We start from the raw sequence: 25,363 nt of genomic DNA, 5'->3' as shown, positions 1-25,363 counted from the left end.
CCCTCAACCCTAAAATAATCGACATATTGTTGCCACACAGCACGTGCGCTTTGGGGGGCCAAGCCTGCATGGACAGTCTCACGGGCCACCACCACTGGAACATCAGTGGCCTCATCAGGCACAAGTGTCATGTAGTTTGAGGGTCTCTTTAGGAAATTGTGAAATATGCAGCAGGAAAGTCTGACATGGTTCAGATTCTACTTAACAAACCTACAGTCCTTATCTTGTTTGCACAGCCTGTATACAGCTGTTCAAAGTATATAGGGCCAAAGGGTCTTGTCAGGGCCGATCCTCCCTATAGGCTCACTATGCAAGCCGCTTGGGGCCCCGATAAGCTGAGAAGGGCCCCCCAAATTACTAGAGGCCCCGCCTGGTGAGAAGTCATTTTCGCCCCCACACCCCGCTTCTCAACTTTCTTTAATGTGACATGTCACTGTCGTCAGCGCCCTCCGCTTCTCATTTTTAATGTGCCAGGTCATTTTGCTTAGGGCCCTAGGGAGGTCAGGATCGGCACTGGGTCTTGTAATGACCTGGGGGGGGAGTGGTGGCGGGGAAACTCATGCTATTTTTTTCAATGATTTTTATCCATATTGCAGGGACCAAACATTACTATAAGAAAAAATAAATTTAATACTGCTTGCGGCTTTAATGTAATCTCATGTTCTGCAGGGACATTTCTAAACACGTGCCACTACTATAGACACCCAGCAGGTACGATATTTAAAGGAATTTTTCATTTTTTTCCACTTTAAGCATCATTAAAATCGCTGCTCCAGAAAAAATTACAGTTTTTTTTTTAAACTTTTTTTTTTTTTTTTCCCATTAATACATGTTCCCTGGGGCAAGACCCGGGTTCTCAAAGACGTTTTCCAACAATAACTTGCATATTGGGCTTTAAAATGAGCACTTTTGAATTCGAACGTTCGAGTCCCATAGACTTCAATGGGGTTTTAAATGTTCGCGCGAACGTTCGGTCCGTTCGAAAGTTCTGGTGCGAACCGAACGCGGGTATGTTCGGCTCATCCCTACTGAGTACTAATGAAATCTGTAGATATAGAAGCATTCATGTTCACAATTGCATTATCGTATTGAGGATCTTATTGTAACTATAGCCAATTATTTTTTTTTATTTTTTTTGAGTAGGGAAGGATTAGAACCCCTGTCTGGATATATTGTTGTCCAGGACTCAAGGAGATTTCCCCTGGCTTTTTCTCCAGCGGAATACTTTTTTTATCAAACAAAGTCAAGGGAACTCTCCACAAGCAACACAGACAGAATAAAAAGATTTTTTTTAGTGGTTGTAAACCCTTATGCTGCGTACAGACGGTCGTTTTTTGTGATGAAAAAAAACGACGTTTTAAATCATGAAATAAAACGACGTTTTTGAAACATCATTTTCAAAGACGAAGTTGCCTACACGCCATTGTTTTTTCACAATGCTCTAGAGCAAAGCGAGGTTACGTTTCACCACTTTTTTCCATTGAAGCTCGCTTCATAACTAGCTTCTGGGCATGCGCGGGTGTAAAAACGTCGTTTTAAACGTCGTTTTTGCTACACACGGTCAATTTCTGTGAAGTAAAAAACGACGTTTTGAAAAACGACACAAAAAATTCAACCATGTTCGAATTTTTTTTGTCGTTTTTTTGAAGACATAAAACGACGTTTTGCCCACACACTATCATTTTAAATGACGTTTTTTAAAACGTCGTTTTTTTTCATCACAAAAAACGACCGTCTGTATGCAGCATTACATTTACCCAATGAAGTTACATTCTTCAGATGATACAGAGATGAAACAAATCCTTCTACATAAGCTGTACCTGATAATCTGCAGACATTTGCTCTGTACAGGCTTCTATAACACAAATAATTTAGAAAAAATGTGTGCTGGAGCTTTCCCCTCATTTTTTTCTCTTGGTGGTGGAAGACCCATCAGAAGTGAGCCCTGCTGTCGGGGCCTGGATTTGAACCCCGAACCTCTGTGTCAAACGTCCCTCTTGCTGAGCCACCTGGAATGCTGGACAGTTCCCTGAAAATTCTCTGACTGATCCTGCCTTGAACCTTGTTTGTCTTGAATCTTGAACTCTTTGCTCCTCCCATGAACTTCCTCATTTAAGCCATGTCTCTGTACTTCCTGTTTGCCAGATTATTGTGCTCTCTACAGCCAGTATCTTGCGTTTTGTTTTCCCTGCTGCCATCCATATCTTTGCTACCACTTGTTACTGACCTTTGGCTTGTTCCTCGACTACACTTCCGCTTAATCCCAACCTGCAACCACTTTATACTGACCTTTTGGCTTTTACTGACTACGCATCTGTTCGATCCTCATTTGCTATATCCGCTGCTGGACCCGGCTTGCTTCCTTTCTGGTGGGGTGATCCTGAGGACCGCGACCTGGTACTAACATGCAGCAAAACCCATCTCCACCATCAGGAACTCTGGTGAACACCAGTTAGTACTTTGACTCCGCACCTCAGATGAGCCTGCGTTCTTTGCCAGGGTGACCTGCTTGTATACCAAGCCTGCTGGTCGGTGGGAGTCCCCCCTACTGGTGACACTTGCTGATGACAGAAGAACCAGGCAGCAGGGATAAATGACACTCTGGAGAGAGGCACAGTATAGACACCGTATAGGGTGGGTTATGCTTTATTCAGGATTAATGCCTGAGGTTTATAACCACTTTAAAGGTGGCATAAAATGTATATGATCCCTTTGGGATTAACTGGTTTTCTGCAGTCATTTTCCATAAATTATTATTTAATCCTCATCTAAGTCACAATAGACCAACACAATATGCTTAAAGCGGAGGTTCACCCATAATATTAACCTAATATTAAAACGATCTACGGAGCATATACTTTTACTATTGACTGTTATTTTTAATGTCGATTTAATTACCGAGATTCAAAGGCAGAAGCTGTGACTTCCGGGTATTCTTCCCCGCGGGAGTGGGCGTATCTCTCCCTTTCCCCGACGCCCCAGTGTGTGCTCGGACCTGTCCGCAGTGTCTCCTGGGAGTTATGAGTCATGATTCCCAGGAGACTATATACAGCACTAATCTTCGAAATCGTGCGCGATTTCCCTCGCCACATGACTCGACAAGCGGGTCATGTGACGAGGGCGTATCCAAATTCGCCATTTTAAATGAGGGAATACAGGTAGAAATTGCCATTACACACCTTTAGCTCACGCTGCTCGCCATCAACACGACGCATGCACGAGATAATGCGGTGAATGCTGGGAATACCAGCATCACCGCTTCCCCGAAGTCTTTGCTTGTGGGCTTCACAATGCCCACAACAATATGGAAAAGTCCTGGGTGATTTTTTATAAGTTTATATTTTGGACGGATAAAGTTTGGATCGGTGTCAAAGCGGCTAGCAAGTGAGTGCTACCTATACTGCACCTTTTTTTAGTGATCACCTTTTTGTAATCTTCGCCGGATTTTTCCTTTTTTTTGCTTTGTTTTACCTTTTTTTTGTTTTTGTGTATTTTTTTTTAATAAATCCCCCCAGGTTCATTTTTGATCTATGCCATGTGGAGGCATTGTTTCTTGTTCCTTTTCATGTTATGCCATAAAACCCTGGAGGGATACCTTGCTTTTGCTGTTCATATCCTTGAGCTGCTGGGAATCAGTGACCGTGACCTGAGCTGCTGGGAGCCAGTGACCGTTTTTGGAGCAATAACAAACACCCGTGAACAGACGGAAGAAACTTCCGGATTGCACCAGAGATATTTATCTCTACCTTTACCTTCGCTTGTTTGACCTACTCCTGAGGGGTTCTGGGTCCACATCCTATGGTAAGAGTACCCATCTTATAATCAGCTTTATATATACCTCCTTCCTTACCACCAGGATTTTGCATTGTTCCATTCTCTATCTTCAATTCATTCAAGAAGATTGGCTATCATTACCATTGGAGATTATTTATATGGACCCTCCTTTGTGAGCTGTTTTCTTGATTTATGTCAGCTTTTATGTTTTGAGTTTATCCTCGATTCATCAGATATGCACGGATTGGTCACGCAGTTACATATGTCACACAGTTACATATGTCACACATTTATTCACGTTAATATTTTTGTAACCCATCACCTTTATACTTATTTTTTGACTATCACTATATCCTGGTCATTCAGGTTATCATTCATTCGCGCAGCACACCCTAACCTTTTCACCTTTTTCACATATTATCTGTATGTTTTGTGCTAGCAGCTGCCTTGTTCATTATCAGCAGCGTGGTATTTTACCCCTTTTTCACAGCCATGACTTCAAGCAAGCTCTGGATTAGACTTACACAATGTTCAGTAAGAATCTTTTTACCATTACTGTGCCTTACATAGTATTTTTCCCAATTTAACTTTATTCATCAGTCCACAAAACAATTTCCCTAGTAGCATTGTGGATTGCCAAGGTATTCTATTGATGTCTCTGAATGACATCACCGGATGGACACACCCCCATGTCTATATAAGAATCGGCAGAGAACGAAGCTGGCACAACTATGGGAGCTAGCGTCCGGAGGAGAATCAGAAGAAGAACCAGAGGAAGAAGACTGCAGCAGCGGAGGGAGAAGAACTGGAGGAAGAAATTAGCAGAGGGAGAAGAACTAGAGGAGGGAGACGTCGGCAGTGGAGGGAGAAGAATTATTGAAGTAAGAAGTACCAGAGGGAGAAGACCTCAACAGAGAAAGAAGACACTTTGAAGCTATGACCGGGCACATGTTCAATTTTTTAAATCTTTGTTCTTATTTTTTACACTTTTTTGTGAATGGGAAGGCATACACTGTACCCCATACTCATGCACATAGGGGGTGGGAACTGGGGGCCTTCTGGTTAAAGAGGGGTTCCAGATTCCAATTAGCCCCATGCCCGCAGACCCCCACAACCACCACCCAGGGTTGAGGGCATGTGGCCTGGTATGGTCCAGGGGGCAAGCTGCTTGCTGTGGGGGCACCTGGCAGGAGGGAGGAGCCAGGAGTGCTAGTGTGGGACCTGAGAAGAGGAGGATCTGGGCTGCTCTGTAAAACCATTGCACAGAGCAGGTAAGTATAACATGTTTGTTATTTAAAAAAAAAACACTTTAATATCGCTTTAGATTTTAAAGCAGCCTAAAAGGGCATTAATGCACCTATAGAATTAATGAGCATTTAGGATGTGTTGTACAGGCATTCATATTGCGTCAGGCAAAACTTCTCAAATGTTTTTTTTTTTTTTCTTTTTTCTACAGGGCTAAAATGGAAAATAATCACTTTTAAACTTTGCAAGCGCACTGTAAACGCCATAGGTGCGTTTAGAATACATTACGGGTGCAGGTGCGGTGCATTTCAATAGAAGTGAATGGAGGCCGTTGCAAAGTGTCAATGCCTGCCAAACTTTGCAAGCAGTGTTACCTCCAATAGCAAATTCTAAGATTAGTATTTACTAAACTAATGTGTAACACAAGAGTTGAAGCTTGTATAGAAGGATGTCATTATTCAGGTATACATAGGACACCATAATGTCTAAATACAACTCTGGGTGTGTATATCGGAAAATCACTCTTGTTTGACTATGGATTTCGGCAATCAATCACTAAATATAGCAGCTGTTGCCTTCTATAAAAATCACGAGACACTTGTGTGTTGCCAAGTTTGTCTGCAACTAATTAGACTCAACTGCAGCATTGCGCAGTAGTATCGGAGTAATGGCAGATGATCCTGGCAAGACGTGGCAGACAAGCAATCAGTACAATAGTTGATAGCTGCAGTTCTAACGAAAAAAAAGAAGAAAAATCTGGTCATCCTACTGGCAAAAAAAAAAGAATCTTATTGGTTAAAATCTTAATTTTTCTTGTTTTCTATATTTTTGTACATGAGAGCGCTGTTGTCTTGTTCTGTGAAGTAAATTTGGGGATTTACAATATTCCTTCATTCATTTTCATCAATAGCCTTTTAAAGCCCCATTCACAGTTGCGATTAGGGGTATACCATGAATTTCTGTTGGAGACTGAATAGGAGGGCTGCTGTTGGGAATCGCGGGGTCCCTTACAGCCTACCTGACACAAGCGAACAATTAAAATTTAAACTCTTGTAAATTTTTATTTTTGGAAATGCAAGGCACCTTTCACACGGTCAGACCGTTCAGGTGCATCTGTCAGTTTTGACGGTGGATCTGAACGGTCGATCCATGCTTGCCTATGGAGCGTCGGATGTCAGCGGAGACATGTCCGCTGACATCTGATCCGCCAAAATCAGGCGGATGGTGATACGTCCCCATCCGTCCATATCGGATCGGGTGAGATGTCAGTTTTCATCAGATCTCTCCATATGAGACAGCTGCGCTGCACAAGCCCCTCCCCGTTCAGTGAGCAGAGAGGGACTTGTCATCCGCCGGCTCAGCGGAGAGATCTCCCGCTGAGCCGGAGGGAGCTGGCGGACTCTGTATCGACGGAGTCTGCCTAGTGTGGAAGATTTGTTATTATTTTTTTACACTATTGTTTCGGGAGGGTTTGTATGAAATATCAGGGGTCTAAAAATGTCTAACGTCTCACCTTTGAGACAGAGAAAGGAATTGAGGACACAGATTCTTCAATTAATTTCTCTGTAGCCTTAGTTGCACTAAAGATGAATGAACAGGAGACAAGCAGTTTACTATGCTCCGTTATGAATGGACACAGGATCAATCCATACCCCCACTCTCCATCCGCTTGCGTGTCGGCAGCAGCCGGCGGGAGAGGGAAACCAGCGGCACTGCGGAGGGACAGGGGGGGTCCCAGGCACATGGGGAATCGGATGTGGGCAGCACAGGGAGGGGGATCGGTGCGGCGGGACAGGCGTTAAATTACAGAAAAATGCACTGTGTCTGTGGCTCGCCCTTCAGCAGCTGGCTTTCAGCTGCTGTTGGGAAAGTCAGACACAGTGGGGGTTATTTTCTAAAGGCAAATTCATTACTATAAGTGCACTTGAAATTGCATCGAAAGTGCACTTGGAAGTGCAGTTGTTGTAGATCCGAGGGGGGCATGCAAGGAAAATAAAAAACAGCATTTTAGCTTGCACATGATTGGATAATAAAATCAGCAGCGCTTCCCCTCATTTCAGATCTATCCCTCAGATTTACAGCGACTGTACTTCTAAGTGCAATTTCAAGTACACTCTGCATTTGTAGTGCAAAGTGGATTTGCCTTTCGTAAATAACCCCCAGTGCGTTGTTCTGTAATTGTACTCCCATCCCGCTACACTGATTCTCCCCTGTGTGCGGGGCCCCCTACAGGAGGCCCGGTGGTCCCCCCTGCTCAATGGGGTTATGCGCAGTTGCCCAATACAAAGCAATTTGGGGCTGTTCTATGTAATCGGATGTGCAGCAATTTCCTGCAACTGATCAGCTCTGGATGCAACAGTTTGTGTCAAAGCCAAATCATTTGTGGGTAAATATTGCATGTCCAAATACATGCGTACAGCTGCGGGTGCTCTCAGCCTCTCCTTGCTTTGTATAGAGCTTCCTGCCTGCAGAGGCACAGGCATTTACTCGTATGCACTAGATTACAGCAGCAAGAATCGGTGGAATCTGGTGGCTGGAATTTAGGCCACATTCACATCTAGTCTCTTGGGATCTCAGCGATTCTGCTCGATTTAATTTTTAATGAACGCAAAGCTTGTCAACCAAAAAGGGTCTGGAACTTTTTTAGGGCAACAAGTTTCACATGATGCAGTTAGCCACGCGGCAAAACCGAATCGTGTTTAACCACTTCCATACCAGGCACTTACGCACCTTCCTGCCCAAGCCAATTTTCAGCTTTCGGCAATTTGAATGACAATTGCGCAGTCATGCTACACTGTACCCAAATGAAATTTTGATCATTTTGTTCCCAAGAATAGAGCTTTATTTTGGTGGTATTTGATCACCTCTGCGATTTTTATTTTTTATTTTTTGCGCAACAACTAAAAAAAGACCGACATTTTTGAAAAAAAAATAATTTTTTTTTCTGTTAATTTTTTTTGTAAATAAGTACGTTTTCTTCTTCAATTTTTTTTTAAAGTGTATTTTGTGCGTGTACTCGAGAGAGGAGCCGGACTGCAGGAGTTGGGAGTAGGCAGGCCTCCCCCAGAGGCAATCTGCCACCTTTCTCCATGCCCCGGGTGGCAATGGCGGGTGTGTTAGGGGGTCCTCCCACACAGCCCGCCCTACCTGCTCCGCTTTGAAGCCCACGGGGCAGAGGGACTCCCTATAAGGGAGTGAGAGGATCTAGCCCGCTTAACCAGCCCCGTTAGTCCTTCGCCTCTCTTTTTAGAGACCGCGTGGTCAAAGTGCGTGCATGTTAACCCAATTTCGAGTGCGTGTAAGTGTGGTGGTTTTTGTGGGAGGGGGGTGGGCGTACTAAGCGCAGGCTTACCTCGCATAGCACACCCACCGGGAGCCGGGCTGAGACCGGGTTCTACAATTATGGGCACTGATGGGCACCGATGAGGTGGCACTGATAGGCGGCGCTGGTATGCTGCACTGATGGGCACTCATAGGCGGCACTGATGGGCACTCATGGGTACTTATGGGTGGCACAGATGGGCACTGATAGGTGGGCACTGGGCATAGATGGGCACTAAGAGGTGGCACTGATGGACACTGGGTGGCACTGATGGACACTGAGGGTGGCACTGATGGCATTACTGGGCATCATTTCAGCCAGTGCCTATGTTGCCAGTCAGTGCCCATTTGTGGGCACTGATTGGCATCAATTGTGTTATTTATTTATTTTTTATTGGTGTTTTTTTTGCTCTATTGAGCACTGGGGGGCACTCCCTGGTGGTCCAGCGTTGGCATCCGAGGGGGGGGGCTGCGCTGATGAACAATCAGCGCAAACCCCCCCTGTCAGGAGAGCCGCCGATCGGCTCTCCTCTACTCGCGTCTGTCAGACGCGAGTGAGGAAGAGACGATCAACGGCTCTTCCTGTTTACATCGTGATCAGCCGTGGTTGGACACGGCTGATCACGTGGTAAAGAGCCTCCGCCGGACGTCAATAGACGTCCAGTCAGGATTTCACAACCACTTCCCGGACATCAATTGATTATTGACCGGGTGGGAAGTGGTTAAAGCTACATATTCACTTGAACTCCCCTATAATGTTGTTCCCCTGGCAGCATAAAAAAGCTAAATGTGGCTAAATGTGTAAGCGCGGTAGCACATTTAGCGCTTTGAAGTTTATTCATTTCATTGACCAGAGTACTGGCCATAGAAATGATTAAACGCCCAAGCGCTAAACACGACTAGTGCTAAGGCACGTTTACACGTGTTTTTTTGGCCAAAATGTTCCTCTCGTTTAATGTTTAAATGCCCCTAAACTCTGCTGCCCCTAAACTCTGGTGAAAGCTTAGTGTACATGGACACAAGCTTTTATTGAGTTGAGTTAAGGAGCTTTGGCCAACAAAAATGCAGTGTACATGAGGCCTTATTAGATGCCACTGAAAATGAATGGCACCCAAACACATGAGAAGCGTTTTGCCACTAATGCAGTGCGATTTGAGATTGCATGCAGAATCGCAGTGAATCTGTCCGAAATCCTAAAACATGTGAACAGGGCCTTAGTCAGGCTACACACTTGTGCACTGCAGTATAGTGTATCCATAGGTGTACAGTACTATGTTTGTTGCAGTGCCAATTATTTAGGCCTCAGTGTAGCTACTCTGCATTTTTGCTCCACAAACCAAAAACTTTATTTCATTAATTTTCAATATTCAAAACAAACTCCCCCTTCCATCTATGTCTTTATGCTTTATTTTGCGAAGGAATCACTTTGAAAATCACCCTGCTTAGAATTTATAGCTGTGACCATCTTGAGTAAGGGCAGAGGATCCATGGAGGATTTACTTCCTGGAATCCATCTCCTCTTAGCACAGGCATGCAGGTAGGAAAGTGCTTAGCTAAGAAAAACCCCTCCTCAAGACTCCTGGGATATATTGCCTAGGCATGGATACCAGGAAGTAACTGAATGTTAGGGGAAAAAAAATAAGTTCAAAACAAGTAAATATGATATACGTTCCTTTCCATTTGCTAATGTTGGCAGCAAAAGGATTAAAAATTATCAGTGTTTATTGAGAGAGTGAAGTTCCAGCATGTCCACAGGCATTAAAAGGGTTTTTACCTCAGTGCATTCTACGTTTGTGGGGGCACAGCAGGGGAGCCTGTTGCATTGTTAATGGTCCTGCAGTCTTCTGGGACCTGTCACTTGTCCCAAAAGACTGTGGGGAAGGAGGGGAGGGGAGAGCGTCGCTTCCAGTCGCCTGAGCAATCGCTGAGTGGAAGAGGAGGGGGAGGAGGCCTCAATGCGGAACTTCACCTTTTGGGTGGAGCACGGCTTTAATACTTATGCAGATTGTCGTTGCTGCATCTTCCCGAGGCATTGAAACTGCGTCAAAAAATGAATTTTTTATGTGTTTTTGGGAGGTATCAGTTGTTGTGCAAGAGAAACCACCAAAAATGCGGCAGAAATGCATAAAAGAATGCAAGCGCTTTTGATGCATTTTCAGTGAAGTCTCTGGAACCAGAGACGCAACCTGTGTGGGCAAAAAAGTCTCTGACCCTTTCCAAAAAAACGCACTGGCTGAAAACGCACAGATGTGAACGTGACCCATAGGAAATCACACTGAAAGGACTGTAGTGCGTTTCTACAAAACTGAAAATGCATAGGTGTGATCCAGGCCATACGCGGTTCTTCAGCCTGATGCAGTATGGGAAATGCAGCAATTCCTGTGCTGATGGCACCACTTGTGGAAAGTGACATTTGTATAGCCACCTCCAGCTCAACCGCCTAGTTTTACTGCCCACCCCCCAACCTGTGTGAATAAGACCTTGCTCCAAATTGGGGCTCCATTCACACTGTGCGTTTCTGAAAAGTGTGTTTTGGAAACGTGCTGCAATTGTGCATCGCACTTGTGGTCCCAATCGTTGTTAACCAGTTGGAGGCGTCCCCCCCCCCCTTCCAAAAATTGGTCAGCAGCTACAAATACTGTAGCTGCTGACTTTTACTATTGGGGCACAAACAAGAGCCTTTACTTCAGCACATGCTGATACAGGGGAGATCTCCTAAACTGCAGAGGTTTAGGCGATATCCACGGTAGCTACAGGTAAGCCTTTATTATAGGCTTACTGGTAGTGAAAAGTGGTCTGTAAGGGTTAACAACCACTTTAATGATGAGCTAAAAATGTTCCCCAAATGCCTTATGCGCCGTTTTGAAGCGGTTGATGAATGATAAGGCGTGTTAAAACTGCTCCACAATGGAAAGTGACATTACAAGAAATTAACAAATTTTAACGCACCACAAACGCCTACCAGAGCCTTTTTCAAAGCCATAGACTTGACTGGGAGACGTTGAAACGCTTCAAACGCCTCCTGACTCAACATGAGGCTTCAATTTTGAAGCAACGCGACGCTAACGATTCATGTTTTAATAATGTGAACAGCACTGTGTGCTGTCCATTTTATCGTTTACATAGGCGTTTGAGGGCGTTTTTGATGCTCCTCAAATGTTTGCTTGTAATACCAGTATGAACTTCGCCTTAGTGTCTGAATGTCTGCTGCAATATTGCAGTCCTGCTAGAAGTCGCTGATCACCGTCATTACTAGTGAACAAAAAGAAAAATCTATCCCATAGTTTGTAGACACTATAAGATAAGGACTCATTTACACTTCAACATACATTAAGGGCTATTTTACATTTGCTTCAAACCAAGGCTTTGGACAGGCCTTGGTAAAGCTCTCTGAAAACCAGTCGAAGCTCCTGTCACTAAATAAAATGGTTGGCTTACAGTCCTGTTTACACCTTGCTTTTGCTTCACTTAAATTATAGCCCATGTAACTTTAGTGGTGCTTCAAAGCCCCACGGAAGCCCCACGGAAGCCTCATGGAAGCCCCACGGAAGCCTCATGGAAGCCCCACGGAAGCCTCATGGAAGCCCCACGGAAGCCCCATGGAAGCCTCATGGAAGCCTCATGGAAGCCCCACGGAAGCCTCATGGAAGCCCCACGGAAGCCTCATGGAAGCCCCACGGAAGCCTCATGGAAGCCCCACGGAAGCCTCATGGAAGCCCCACGGAAGCCTCATGGAAGCCCCACGGAAGCCTCATGGAAGCCCCACGGAAGCCTCATGGAAGCCCCACGGAAGCCCCACGGAAGCCTCATGGAAGCCCCACCGAAGCCTCATGGAAGCTCCACCAAAGGCTCACCGAAGCCCCACGCAAAAGCAAGGTGTAAAGCTTTAACAAGGCCTGTCTGAAGCCATATTTTGAAGCAAATGTAAACTAGCCCTAACTTTAGCGCAAATCAATCAATATATGCTTATTGTTTTTTTGTTTACCAAAAATATGTAGCAGAATGCATATTGGCTTAAATTAATGAGGAAATTCGATTTATTTATTTTTCATTTTTTTTTTATTGGATGTGTTTTATAGCGGAAAGTAAAAAAAATATTTTGTTTTTTTTCTTTTAAAAGTTGTTTTATAGCACATAAAAATAAAAACTGCAGATGTGATCAAATACTACCAGAAGAAAGCTTTATTTGTGGTAACAAAAATGCATACATTTTATTTGGGTACAGTGTCGACCATGCAGTTGTCAGTTATAATAATGCAGTGCAGTATCTCAACAAAAGGCCTGGTCATGAAGGGAGGTAAATCTTTCGGAGATCAAGTAGTTAATGGCACCCTAAGCACGGGTAGCACACTCTGGTTTTGCCACGCTATAATCATGCCACTTTTCACTCCCGAAAAGGTTCCGGAGCTTCTTTGGGGTGTTTGTTGCATGTAAGGCAGCCCATTATTAATATTCTACAAGATTTATTCACGTAATTAGGCTTCCTATGTATAACGAGCGTAAGCGAGCAAAACAAACAATCGTATATGCAAAAAAATAAAATAAAAGCCTCCAAATTGACCAGCTATGCTCATATATGAATTGGGGCTTATTCTATTTCCCCTCTCTATTTATTTATCTTTGTGTGTGTGTGTGTGTATATGTGTGTGTGTGTGTGTGTGTGTGTGTGTATGTGTGTATGTGTATGTGTGTGTGTGTATATATATATATATATATATATATATATATATATATATATATATATATATACATTTATACATACACACACAATCTCAATGTGTGTGTGTGTATATAATATATGTGTGTGTGTGTGTATGTGTGTGTGTGTATATATATATATATATATATATATATATATATATATATATATATATATATATATATATATATATATATATATATATATATATATATATATATATATATATATATATATACATTTATACATACACACACAATCTCAATGTGTGTGTGTGTATATAATATATGTGTGTGTGTGTGTATAATATATGATTTTTGATATATATATATATATATATATATATATATATATATATATATATATATATTTATTGTGTCTGTCTGTCTGTATGTATGTGTGTGTGTGTGTGTGTGTGTGTGTATGTATGTATGTGTATGTGTATATATATATATATATATATATATATATATATATATATATATATATATATATATATATATATATATATATATGTGTATATTATAATGTATGTGTGTGTATGTATGTATGTATGTATGTATGTATATATATATACATACACACACACACACACTATATATATTATAATATATATTATAATATGTGTGTGTGTGTGTGTATATGTATATATATATAATATATATAATGTGTATAAGAAATAAATAAAATCTAAAAAGACTGTAATTCGGATATACATTCCCCCTTTAGGCAGTTGCTATGAACACACACACACGTCTTCCTCGACAAGCTGATAAAGGAAGCGCTGTGTAGTGAATGTTCTCCTCCACACAGCGGTACTTGGTAGCGTCCTCCTCTTGGTACGGGCGATACCATTGGCACGCAGAGGGGTGTTGAGACGTCAGGCTCCCGCGCCGCCTGTCTGCACTCGGGTTGGGAGCGGTGGAGGTGGCGGATGACGGACAGCTTCTAGAAGGTGGCAGAGCCGAGATGTGCGGCTTGGGAGGTCGATATTGACATTTTCTACAGCTAGCCATTGGAAGAGATCTCCCCCCTTTTCCCCGGTGCCGTTGGTTGGGGTCTGGGTGTGGCGGATCGCGGGACCGTGTGATACAGACTGTCGGAGGCCGCCGCTACTAACGTGATCCGGGCACCAGAGGCGGCGGGGAGCGGAGGACAGACGAGGCCTCGGGCCAGGAGCGGGTAATGTGACATTGTGCTGGTCAGCATAGGCCTCATCCATACAGCCATTCCTCTCCCCTCCTCCATCATCCTCCTTCCTCTCACTGCTGCACCCTGCCTCTTCCCACCATCCTTCTCCTCCTCCATCCTCACCCTCCACATCCCCTCATCATCCACCTCCTCCAGCCTGTCATCCCTGCCTGGTCGGATCCTCTCCCCCTCCCCCCTTCTTTCCATCCTCCATTCTTCAGTAAGCAGACACATTGGGGGAGATTCGCTAAAAGCGGAGAGAGCAAAATCAGCTGCAGCTCCAAGAAACCAATCGGCTTCTAGCTTTTATTGTCAAAGCTTAATTCAAGAAGCTGATGTTAGAAGCGCATCCAGATTTTGCACTTTTAGTAAATCAACCCTTATTGTGTGCATAGGATCTGCCATACCACCCTGTTTTGTTGTCCCTAGCCTGCCATTGTACACATTTATCTCATCACAGGCGGTGTATACTCACTCGGTCTTAGGACACGGGCGGTGCGCAATGATCGGTCACTTCTAGGACACGGGGCGGTGCGCACTGATCGGTCGCCCCTAGGACACGGGCGGTGCGCACTGATCGGTCACTTCTAGGACACGGGCGGTGCGCACTGATCGGTCACTCCTAGGACACGGGCGGTGCGCACTGATCGGTCACTTCTAGGACACGGGGCGGTGCGCACTGATCGGTCGCCCCTAGGACACGGGCGGTGCGCACTGATCGGTCGCCCCTAGGACACGGGCGGTGCGCACTGATCGGTCGCCCCTAGGACACGGGCGGTGCGCACTGATCGGTCGCCCCTAGGACACGGGCGGTGCGCACTGATCGGTCACTCCTAGGTCATCAGTCTGGGGGGTTCACTTGGAGCCATCGTCCCCCTTTAAAAAAAATATATATATAATTGAATCCACCCATGTAAACCCTTTGCAGACACCCATCGTACATGTACAGCGGCAGGGCGGCCACTCTGACCAGTCTCTGGGGTGTGCACGCTACCAGCGACCCTCTCCCACTGTGATTAGACAGCGGGAGGTGTACTGTGGACTTTATGTCCACCAGCACCCGCCGGTTATTGGACAGAGAGCCAGAACGGCGATCTGCCTATATATAAACAAGGCAGATCACTGTTCTGTTAGTAGGGAAAGCATTGATCCTGTGTTTCTGCATGGCAGGAACATGGATCAGTGGCTTCCTCCTAGTAAAAGCATCTCCCACACAGTGCACAAACGCTGGCTAGGTATTGTATAGTTTGTCCAAGGACTAATCGAATCACCCAAAATTTAAGGCACCTAATCCCAAATAGAAATGTTGAATTTAGAGCCTTTTCACACTGGAAACGCCTATAGCGGAGCGTTAAAATGGCGGTAAAACACCGCTTTTTTACCGCGTTTTCAATTCATTTCAATGGAGAGGAGCGTTAAAATAGCGGTAAAACACTGCTATTTTACCATGTTTTTACAGCGTTTTCAATTCATTTAAATGGGGAGGAGCGTTTTAATAGCGCTATTTACCGCGAAAACGCTGCAAAAACGCAGCAAAAATGCACCAGTGTGAAAGGGCTCTTGGGACAAAGGAAAAAGGGGGATATTTTACGGTGTAGGGAGTAAAGCAGTAATGATGAGAAAGGACATGTCTTAAGAAAATATTTTCTTTTCTCATCATTGCTGCTTTACTCCCTACACCATAAAATTTCCCCCTTTTTCCTTTGTCCTAAATTCAACTGGCTAGGTATGGTTAACCCTTTGCTCGCCCCTGATGTTAACACCTTCCCAGTTGGTGTCAGTACAGTGAGTGTGCATATTTTTTAGCACTGATCACTGGTTCCCAAAAAGTATCGGGTACCGTCCGCCTCAATATTGCAGTCTCACTATAAGGCGCTGTTAGTTAAAGTAACGCAGTGCCGTATTGTAAAAAAACGGCCTGGTCATGAAGGGGGGTAAATATTCCGGAGCGGAGTTGGTTAAAGCAGAACTCCAGCCAAAACTACAAAGCTAAAATGAATAGGCTATTGAAAGGTAAAATACCAAAATGGTTTTCTGCTACAATACTCATCTACAGTACAGAGATTTCCTCTGCAGTACTTGTTTCTGCCAGTGGAGGTCATTAGTCTGACCACTTTCTCTAGTCCCACTACTTGTCTCCTCCTGTCAGCATCATGAACTGATTGGCTCCTTGTGCTGCTTGTTTCTCTCCCTCTCTCCCCTATGAAGGGACCGCAACAGGCCAATACTGGGTACTTGTGTTTAAAGTGGTTGTAAAGAATTGTTTATTTGTTTTGGTTTTCCTTAAAGCTATCACTTCATTAAAGTAATACTATAGGTTTGGTTTTTGAAATAACAAACATGTCATACTTGCCTCCACTGTGCAGCTCGTTTTGCACAGCGTGGCTCGAAATCTGTTTGATGGGGTCCCCCGGCCGCTCTTGCGGCTCCTCCCCACATCAGATGACCCCCTCTGGGAAGCGCTCTGCCGGGGGAGTTACCTTGGGGGTGTGCTCCGCGTCCATGGCTGCCGAATGCAGGACTCGGCCCCGGCGCCCGTGTCATTGGGTTTGATTGACAGCAGCGCAGCCATTGGCTCCCGCGTCTATCAATCTATTCAATGAAGAGCTGAGAACCCCGGGCAAAGATTCATCACATTCTCGACGTGGAATGAACAGAGAGATGACTCCTCACTGCTAATACTGTGCTTTCACTGGCCAATCACAGGCTGTTGGAGGGATGTGACCAAGCAGTATTGCTGAATAGACTGTTATTGGGTGGGGGAGACTGATCGGGTATGATGGAGTTGGGTATAACCTCTTCTCTTGCAGGGAACTTTCAGCAGGCGTCTGTTACCTGGGAATTGTAGATCAGAGACTAGGATGGCAGCTTCCTTGGCTGTAAAGGACAAGAGGGTTTAGGTCCACTTTAGGATGTTGCCAGGAGGTCTTGGAAATCTTAAGCAGTTTTTGTTTTCTCCTCCTTTCTCTTATGGTTGCTGATTCAGCAAAATAGAGCAGTGCTGCTTATATTGAATGTTCAGGTGAAAGACATTCCCATTGTTCTAAGCTTAGGTCTGTGTGTAGTTGCCTTTAGTATGATCCAGCGGAAGAATAGACTATACTGTTATTCTGTAGTTCGACATATTTGCCCTTATTTTTCATAATCCCCTACAAATCAGACATTCCAACCTACATTCACTTGGCAATAACCGTGTAGCCAGCAGATGGTAAGGGCCCTTTCACACAGGGCGGATCAGTAATGATCCGCCTTCGTGTGTCCGTAAGCTCAGCGGGGATCGCTCCGTATATCCCCTCTGAGCCGGCGGCTGACAGGGCGGTCCCCGCACACTGTGCAGGGACCGCCCTGTCTTTTCTCCGCTCTCTCCTATGGGGGATCGGATGAACACGGACCGTATGTCCGCGTTCATCCGATCCGCAGACGGAAGAAAAAATCGGGGTTTCTTCCGTCCGCAAAATCGGATCTTTACGGAGGCGGGTGATTACGGGTGTCAGCGGATGCTTATCCACTGACACCCGCAATTACATAGGGACCAATGTATGTCCCTTTTTCATCCGCAACGGATGGATGAAAAAGCGGACATATGGTCCGCACATGTGAAAGGGGCCTAAGAGTTTGTGCCATACAATTTGTATCACCAGTCTGTATTTACAGCAAGTGCCACATGCACTCACTGGCCACTTTATTAGGTACACCTGTTCAATTTCTTGGTAACACAAATTGCTAATCGGCCAATCAAATGGCAACAACTTGATGCATTTAGGCATCTAGACATGGTGAAGACAACTTGCTGAAGTTCAAACCGCATCAGAATGGGGAAGAAAGGATCCTGAACGTGGCATGGTTGTTGGTGCCATACAGGCTGGTCTGAGTATTTCAAAAATTGCTTATCTATTGGGTTGTCATGCACAACCATCTCTAAGGCTTACAGAGAATGGTCCGAAAAAAAGAGAAAATATTCAGTGAGTGGCAGTTGTGTGGAGGAAAATGCCTTGTTAATGTCAGAGTTTAGAGGAAAATGGGCAGACTGGTCCAAGATGATGGGCAACTATAATTCAAATAACCACTCGTTGCAACCAAGGTATGCAGAATACCATCTCTGAACCCAACACATCGAACCTTTAAGCATATGGGTTGGAGCAGCAGTAGACCACACCGGGTGCGAATCCTGTCAGCTAAGAACAGAAAACAGGCTACAGTTCACACAGGCTCACCACAATTGGCCAATAGAAGATTGGAAAAACCTTTCTTGGTCTGATGATTCTCAATTTCAGCTGCTACATTGAGATGCTAGAGTCAGAATATGGCGTAAATGACATGAAAGCATGCTGCCATCCTGCCTTGTATCAACGGTTTAGGCTGGTGGTGGTGTAATGGCGTGGAGGATATTATTTTGGCACACTTTGTGCCCCTAAGTACCAACTGAGCATTGTTTCAACGCCACGGCCTACCTGAGTATTGTTGCTGACCATGTCCATCCCTTTATGACTTCAGTGTACCCATCTTCTGGTGGCTCCTTCCATCAGGATAATACACCATGTCACAAAGATCAAATCCTCTCACCACTGGTTTCTTGACCATGACAATGAGGTCACTGTACTCCAATGGCCTCCACAGTCACCAGATCTCATCCAATAGAGCACCTTTGGGATGTGGTGGAAAGTGAGATTTGCATAATGCAGGGTTTGACAAATTTGCTTGGAATCTAGGAGCCAGCTGAAAAACTTAGGAGCCTGAAAATTTGCCCGTCCCGACGAGCTTGTGCACAGAAGCGAACACATACGTGAGTAGCGCCTGCATATGTAAACGGTATTCAAACCACACGTGAGGTATCGCCGCGATCGTTAGAGCGAGAGCAATAATTCTAGCTCTAAACCTCCTCTGTAACTCAAAACATGCAACCTGTAGATTTATTTAAACGTCGCCTATGGAGATTTTAAAGGGTAAAAGTTCCACGAGCGGACGCAATTTTGAAGAGTGACATGTTGGGTATCAATTTACTCGGCGTAACATTATCTTTCACAATATAAAAAAAAAAATTGGGATAACTTTACTGTTGTCTTTTTTTTTTATTTATTAAAAAATGTGTATTTTTTTTCCCAAAAAAGTGCGCTTGTAAGACCGCTGCGCAAATACGGCGTGACAGAAAGTATTGCAACAATCGCCATTTTATTCTCTAGGGTGTTAGAATAAAAAATATATATAATATTTGGGGGTTCTGATTGGAGGGAAGGAGATGGCAGTGAAAAATGACACACATTATAATTGCTGCAAAGCCAATGTAATGTAATGCCAACGGCCACCGCCAGCTCACAGAAGCTTCCGAAGAGCTTGGGACTTTGCAAAGCCGTGGCCTCAATTACTGGCCGTCGCGGACCTGCCGCGATCGCGCGGTGGGGGTGCACGGAGACACAGGATCCTGTGCCTCCGTGCGCCCCCGCCGCGCAATCGCGGCGGGCCCGCGGTGGCTGGTAATTGAGGCCGCGGCCTTGTAGGCCGCAAAGCCGCTGCCTCAATTACTGGCGGGCGCCAGGTCCCAATTTCTTGGCGCCAATGCAACCTGGCGCCCGGATATTGTCGACCCTTGGCATAATGGATGTGCAGCCAACAAATGTGCAGCAACTGCTTGATGCCATCATGTCACTATGGACCAAAATCTCTGAGGAATGGATTCCAACACCTTGTTAGCTCTGTCACAATGAATTAAGTCAGTTCTGAAGGCAAAAGGGGTCCAACCCGGTACTAGCAAGGTGTACCTTGTAAAGTGGCCAGTGAGTGTATATAGTGTGCAAATAAAATAAACATTTTACACGTTTTCGTCCATCTCAAGATCTGAATCGCTAATATCATTGCTTTTAACATTAAATTTTAGAGTAAATGGACTTTCCCAAATGAAAACCGCATTCACTGTTTAGAAATTCCATACTGCTCCTTCCAAAACGATCATTGCTTTGACACCACGAGCCATTGGAAAATAAAACAAACCTTTTTTTAAATGAAATTCTAATGGTGTATGGTCGGCTTAAAGTGGATCTTTAGTCAGAAAATGAAGTCCTGCTAGATGACTTCAGGCTGACCCCTTTTGCAGGTACAGATATGTAAAAAATGAAAGTGCCGTTTCTGTGTAAAATCCAGTACTACACTGTCTCACCCTTCTCTGCACATGCTCTGTTGCTCCCCATTTTTAGGCACTGTTGAGTCTGTAGAGGCCAATTTGCTGACAGCCCTAAAGCGGAATCAAACCCTCCTATCCTTTACAGTAGCGATGCACCGAAATTTCAGCCACCAAAAATGGTGTTGTCTGCATTTGGCCAGATAATGGCACCAAAAAACGCACTGATTTTTACCACAAATCAACAGCAATTTTGCGCAGATTTTCCTGTGCTTATGGTGTGTTTTTCATGGGTCATGGGACTCAAAAACTTAACACAGGTGTAATAATGATCCGTTCTTGCTGCATTTCCAATGCATTTGAACTAGGAGGTGCATTTTTTATTTTTTTGTGGTCAAAATTCAAAAATGTACCAAGCTGGATTTTTTAACACCACAATGGAAGCCCAACAGACCAGTGTGCATACATACAATTATTGCAATAAAGGCTGACAAATTCAGATTCATTTAGATTGATCATATAAAAAAATCTAATATAATACAATTCTATATAAAAAATAAAACCTTTTGTATAATTTTCGTTTTTCAGCCAAGTGCAATGCTGGAGGCAATTTACAGCGCACACTAACTTTGGTAACAGAATTATTAATGTGGATTGTGTGTTCCTTGCTCAAGTATATTATTTTTTTATCACGTTGTTATGAGTAAAATTCCACTTCAAACTGGAGTTCCACCAATTGTGAATGGCTGGGCATTCTTCTGGGACCTTTGACGTGTCCCAGAGGATTGCAGGGGGGGAGAGGCAAACTTCTTTCTGGCTCCAGGGGAGGAAGGTGGGAGCTGGGTGCCAAATGTGGTATGTCAGGGGGTCACCAGTACTTAAAGGGTCACTAAAGGAATTTTTTTTTTTAGCTAAATAGCTTCCTTTACCTTGCTGCAGTCCTGGTTTCATGTCCTCATTGTTCGTTTTTGCTTTCATGTTGCTGTAAATCCTCTCTGTTCTGGACACTTCCTGGTTGCCTGTTTCCTGATAACCACAGTACTGGGAGATTTCTCACGGTGGTCACTAATCAAGGAGCTGTGAGTAAAACGAAACTGGATTGGTGCTGAGGAGTTTTAGACAAAGTATCACTGCTCTCTATTGGCTGACTGCCCTCTAGTGGCTCTCTGTACATCAGAGAACCAGCAAACAACAGCAAAAACGAAACTACACTGCAGGCACATTATATGATTGTTTTTTTATCTATTTTTAATCATTTTTAAAAGGAATCAGTTAACTATTATGTCTCTATGCCCTGTAAACAGTCATTTCAGCAAAAAAAAAAATTTCCTTTAGTGACCCTTTAAAGCAGAAGTTCAATTTTTGCGTGGAACTTCGCTTTAAAGTAGTTGTAAATGCATGAAGGTAAAAAATCTCCTGTGTGCTGCTCGCCCTGACCCCCCCCCCCCCCAAAATTCTCTCCTGAACCCCCCTGCTCAATCCAGCGATGTCGTCTTCTCTTCTTATTGGCTGCTAATGAGGAGAGGGCGGGGATTGGGGACTATCCGCAGCTCTGTCTTATGGACTGATAGAGCGGGGCTTGGGAGTAAACACGCACCAGTGCCCCAGCGGCTTGCTATTGGGGCACTGGTCAAGAGGTAGGAGCCAGGAGCGCTGGCGGGGAACCCGAGAAGAGGATCCAGGCTTCTCTGTGCAAAACCAATTACACAGAGCAGGTAAGTATGACATGTTTGTTGTAAAAAAGAAAACCACCTATTAATATCACTCTAAGACCTCTTCTTTTGTCAGCCAATCAAGCAACATGGCTCATGCCTGGAAAAAAATTATAATGTGCTAGTATGCATCACATACTAGCACATTATGAAATGCTTACCTTAGAACAAAGCCCCCGCGTTGGCACCTGTTCATCGCTAAGGGAGCCGACCTATACCCCTGGCATTTCTGCTGGGTTTGCAGGCTCCGGGCCCTGTGAGTGGCTGGAGCCACGATTTACCGTATTTATCGGCGTATAGTGCGCACCCCCGAACTTGAAGACCAATTCCTGAAAAAAAAAAATACTTACAGTTTGGATGCCCCTCGTCGGTGTCCTGCCTGTCATCCATCGGCGGCCTTGTCCGGTCCGGCGTCCTTCTGCGGCCATCGTGGTGTCCTCCCCGCTCGATCCCCGCTTCCCGCGCTGAGTTTGAACCACTGCGCCGGCATATACCGAGCGCAGTACACTCGGGTATAGTCGGGCAGGCTCGTCTCCTCTCGCGTAAAGGATGTACAGGATGTGACCGCGAGAGGAGCCGAGCCTGCCTGAGTGTACTGCGCTCGGTATATGCCGGCGCAGTGGTTCAAACTCAGCGAGGGAAGTGGGTATCGGCGTATATCGCGCACCCACGATTTTGCCCTTTTCAGGGCAAAAAAGTGCGCCGTATACGCCGATAAATACGGTACATCATTCCTTGCGCATGGGAGCCCACTGGCAAGAAGCTCTCGCGCTCTGGCACGATACGCCGAACCTTCAGAGCTGACCTCAGCGGCTACATGCAGGGTGAATATCTGCTAAACCGGGCAGGTTTAGCAGATATTCATTTTACCTTCTGCTAAACTTTATTATAGGCTTACCTGAAGGTAAAATCACCAAGCGGTGTATACAACCGCTTTCATTTGAATTGATTGCCATGCACCAGCACAGACCAAAAACCTGCACCATTTTTCCTGATTGTAATACACTGCAACTTTTGCTGGTATCATTGTGCTGCACGGCAACACAAGTGCATTGCTTTAGTGTTCACGTACATGGTGCATTGCAGTAATGCACACGTTACTGCAGCACAACCTTAAAGGTTTACATGGTGTGAGTGAAAGAACTGCTATCCTTTTTACAACTTTGGGCGCTTATCCAGCTTTTTGGTCAGTTCAGTCGCCAGGTGTAATAGAAACGATTATGGAAAGAAATTTAATTCAGTTACACCTTAGAAACTGTTCTCAGTTTTCCAATTGCATCTTCAGTGCTTCATGGGGAAACTCGTGTAGTAAAATCTTTTTATTTTCTGCATTGAAGGTGGTGGCAGCCTATGATTTTATCGATCTAATGAGCCTAATACCGGATTGTAATTATGATAGTAGCTGAATAGGAACAATGGTATTGAAGTGTAACCCCAGCCAAAATGTTTTGAATACTTCTGAACCAAGTCTAGTTTTGATGTTTAAGTTAAAATCAGTATGTTCTGCTAGAGAATTGCTTGGAACCCCCAAACATGTATGTATGTATGTGTGTGTATATATATATATATATATATATATATATATATATATATATATATATATATATATAAAAAAATCTTTTAGCAAAGACTCTGGAGAATAAAATGGCAGTCGTTGCAATATTTTATGTCCCATGGTATTTGCGCAGCACCTGTAACTTTTTAGATTGCCTGTTCTGGTATATGTAAACCTTAGCAGTGAACTTCTCTTGGAAGTGTTTAGTTATATCTCTGCGAAGAGTATAAAAAAAATCTGTTGATCTTGTCAGTAGATCAGAGCCGTCTTGTGTCGTGTTATCTCAAGAAGCCTGATCAGCCCTACAGATCAATTGGTGCACATGAGAAGAAAAGGCGTAATTCAGCAGTTAAAAAGAGAAAACCTGGGCCAGAGTTGGCACCACTCAATCCACAGTAATGCTGTGTATTGTCAGGTCATAACAGAACTTAAAGTGGATGTAAACCAGTGAAGTGAACAGCCTCAGATGATACATAGAGATGAAACAAATCTTCCTATATAAAGTTTTACATGTATATCTGCTGTCTTCGGCTTTCTATATTCTTTAGAACAGGGGTCCTCAAACTATGGCCCTCCAGTTCAGGAACTGCAATTCCCATCATGCCTAGTCATGTCATTGAATGTCAGAGTCTTGCAATGCCTCATGGGATGTGTAGTTCCGCAACAGCTGGAGGGCCGTAGTTTGAAGATCCCTGCGTTTAGAATATGCACATCATGTTAGAAAATTGTCTTTCTGTTTCAGCAGTGGTGAGGGCAGTATGGGCATACACTATGTAAGCTGATTGGAGGAAAGGGGCACACCCCCTGCCCTCCACATAGGCAGAGGAATGAAGAAACTTGCAGAGCTGTGAATGGATCAGCTCTCTGCTAATCTATTTAAAGCACCCTCCCCGACACAAATTTCCAGCTGCTTTTACAGTGAGGGGACAAAAATGGTTTTGTTCCCCTGCTGGTTTTGTACGTTTGCCCATTGACAAAGAAATGATCAGTCTATGCTTTTAATGGTAGGTTTATTTTACCAGTGAGAGACAGAATAACAACAATAATATTCATAAAATCGCATTTCAAAAAAGTTATGAGTGAAATAAGTGATTCCCCTATCAATCAGCAAGATTTCTGGCTCCCAGGTACCTTCTATACAGGTAACCAGCTGAGATAGGAGCACTCTCATAAAGGGAGTGCTCCTAATCTCAGCTTGTTACCTGTATAAAAGACACCTGTCCACAGAAGCAATCAATCAGATTCCAACCTCTCCACCATGGGAAAGACCAAAGAAATGTCTAAGGATATCAGAGACAAGATTGTAGACCTACACAAGGCTGGACCATCACCATGCAGCTTGGTGAGAGGGTGACAACAGTTGGTGCGACTATTGGCAAATGGATGATACACAAAATAACTGTCACTCTCCATCGGTCTGGGGCCCATGCAAGATCTCACCTCATGAGTTTCAATGATCAGGAGTACAGTGAGGAATCCGCCCAGAACTACACGGGAGAATCTGGTCAATAATCTCGCTCATTAAAATGCAAATCAACATACCTTTTTTTAAATGCGTTTTTGTTGTTCGGTCTCTGTGTTAAAATAAACCTACTAGCTAAACTCACTGTAAAATAATTCTGAGGTGTCTCTGTATTTCTGTATGGTCTTCCTTAAAATTATAAACTGATAATTTCTTTGTCAGTAGGCAAACATACAAAATCGGCAGGGGATCAAATACTTTTTTCCCCTTACATGATCTCTCTCCTGTGTCT

General features: G+C 44.3%; 1 protein-coding gene across 5 annotated transcripts in view; it reads left to right on the top strand.

Moving 5' to 3' along the window:
* The window catches only part of GNB4 (G protein subunit beta 4), a 172,026-nt gene that overhangs the window by 105,697 nt on the left and 40,966 nt on the right, over window positions 1–25,363 (top strand). Inside the window, exon 1 of one of the 5 annotated variants that reach the window (XM_040349418.1) lies at window positions 13,894–14,221. The exons of 3 other annotated variants lie outside the window; for them this stretch is intronic. The gene's annotated coding sequence lies outside the window, so the exon portion shown is untranslated. Of the gene's footprint in view, window positions 1–13,893; window positions 14,241–25,363 lie in introns of those variants that run through there. One more of the 5 variants, XM_040349422.1, reaches the window with a different exon arrangement.

The sequence above is a fragment of the Rana temporaria genome, chromosome 4, assembly GCF_905171775.1.
Source record: "Rana temporaria chromosome 4, aRanTem1.1, whole genome shotgun sequence".
Lineage (NCBI taxonomy): Eukaryota > Metazoa > Chordata > Amphibia > Anura > Ranidae > Rana > Rana temporaria.
Note: the sequence above shows the minus strand (reverse complement) of the source record. Positions and strands in the feature narration are given on the sequence as shown.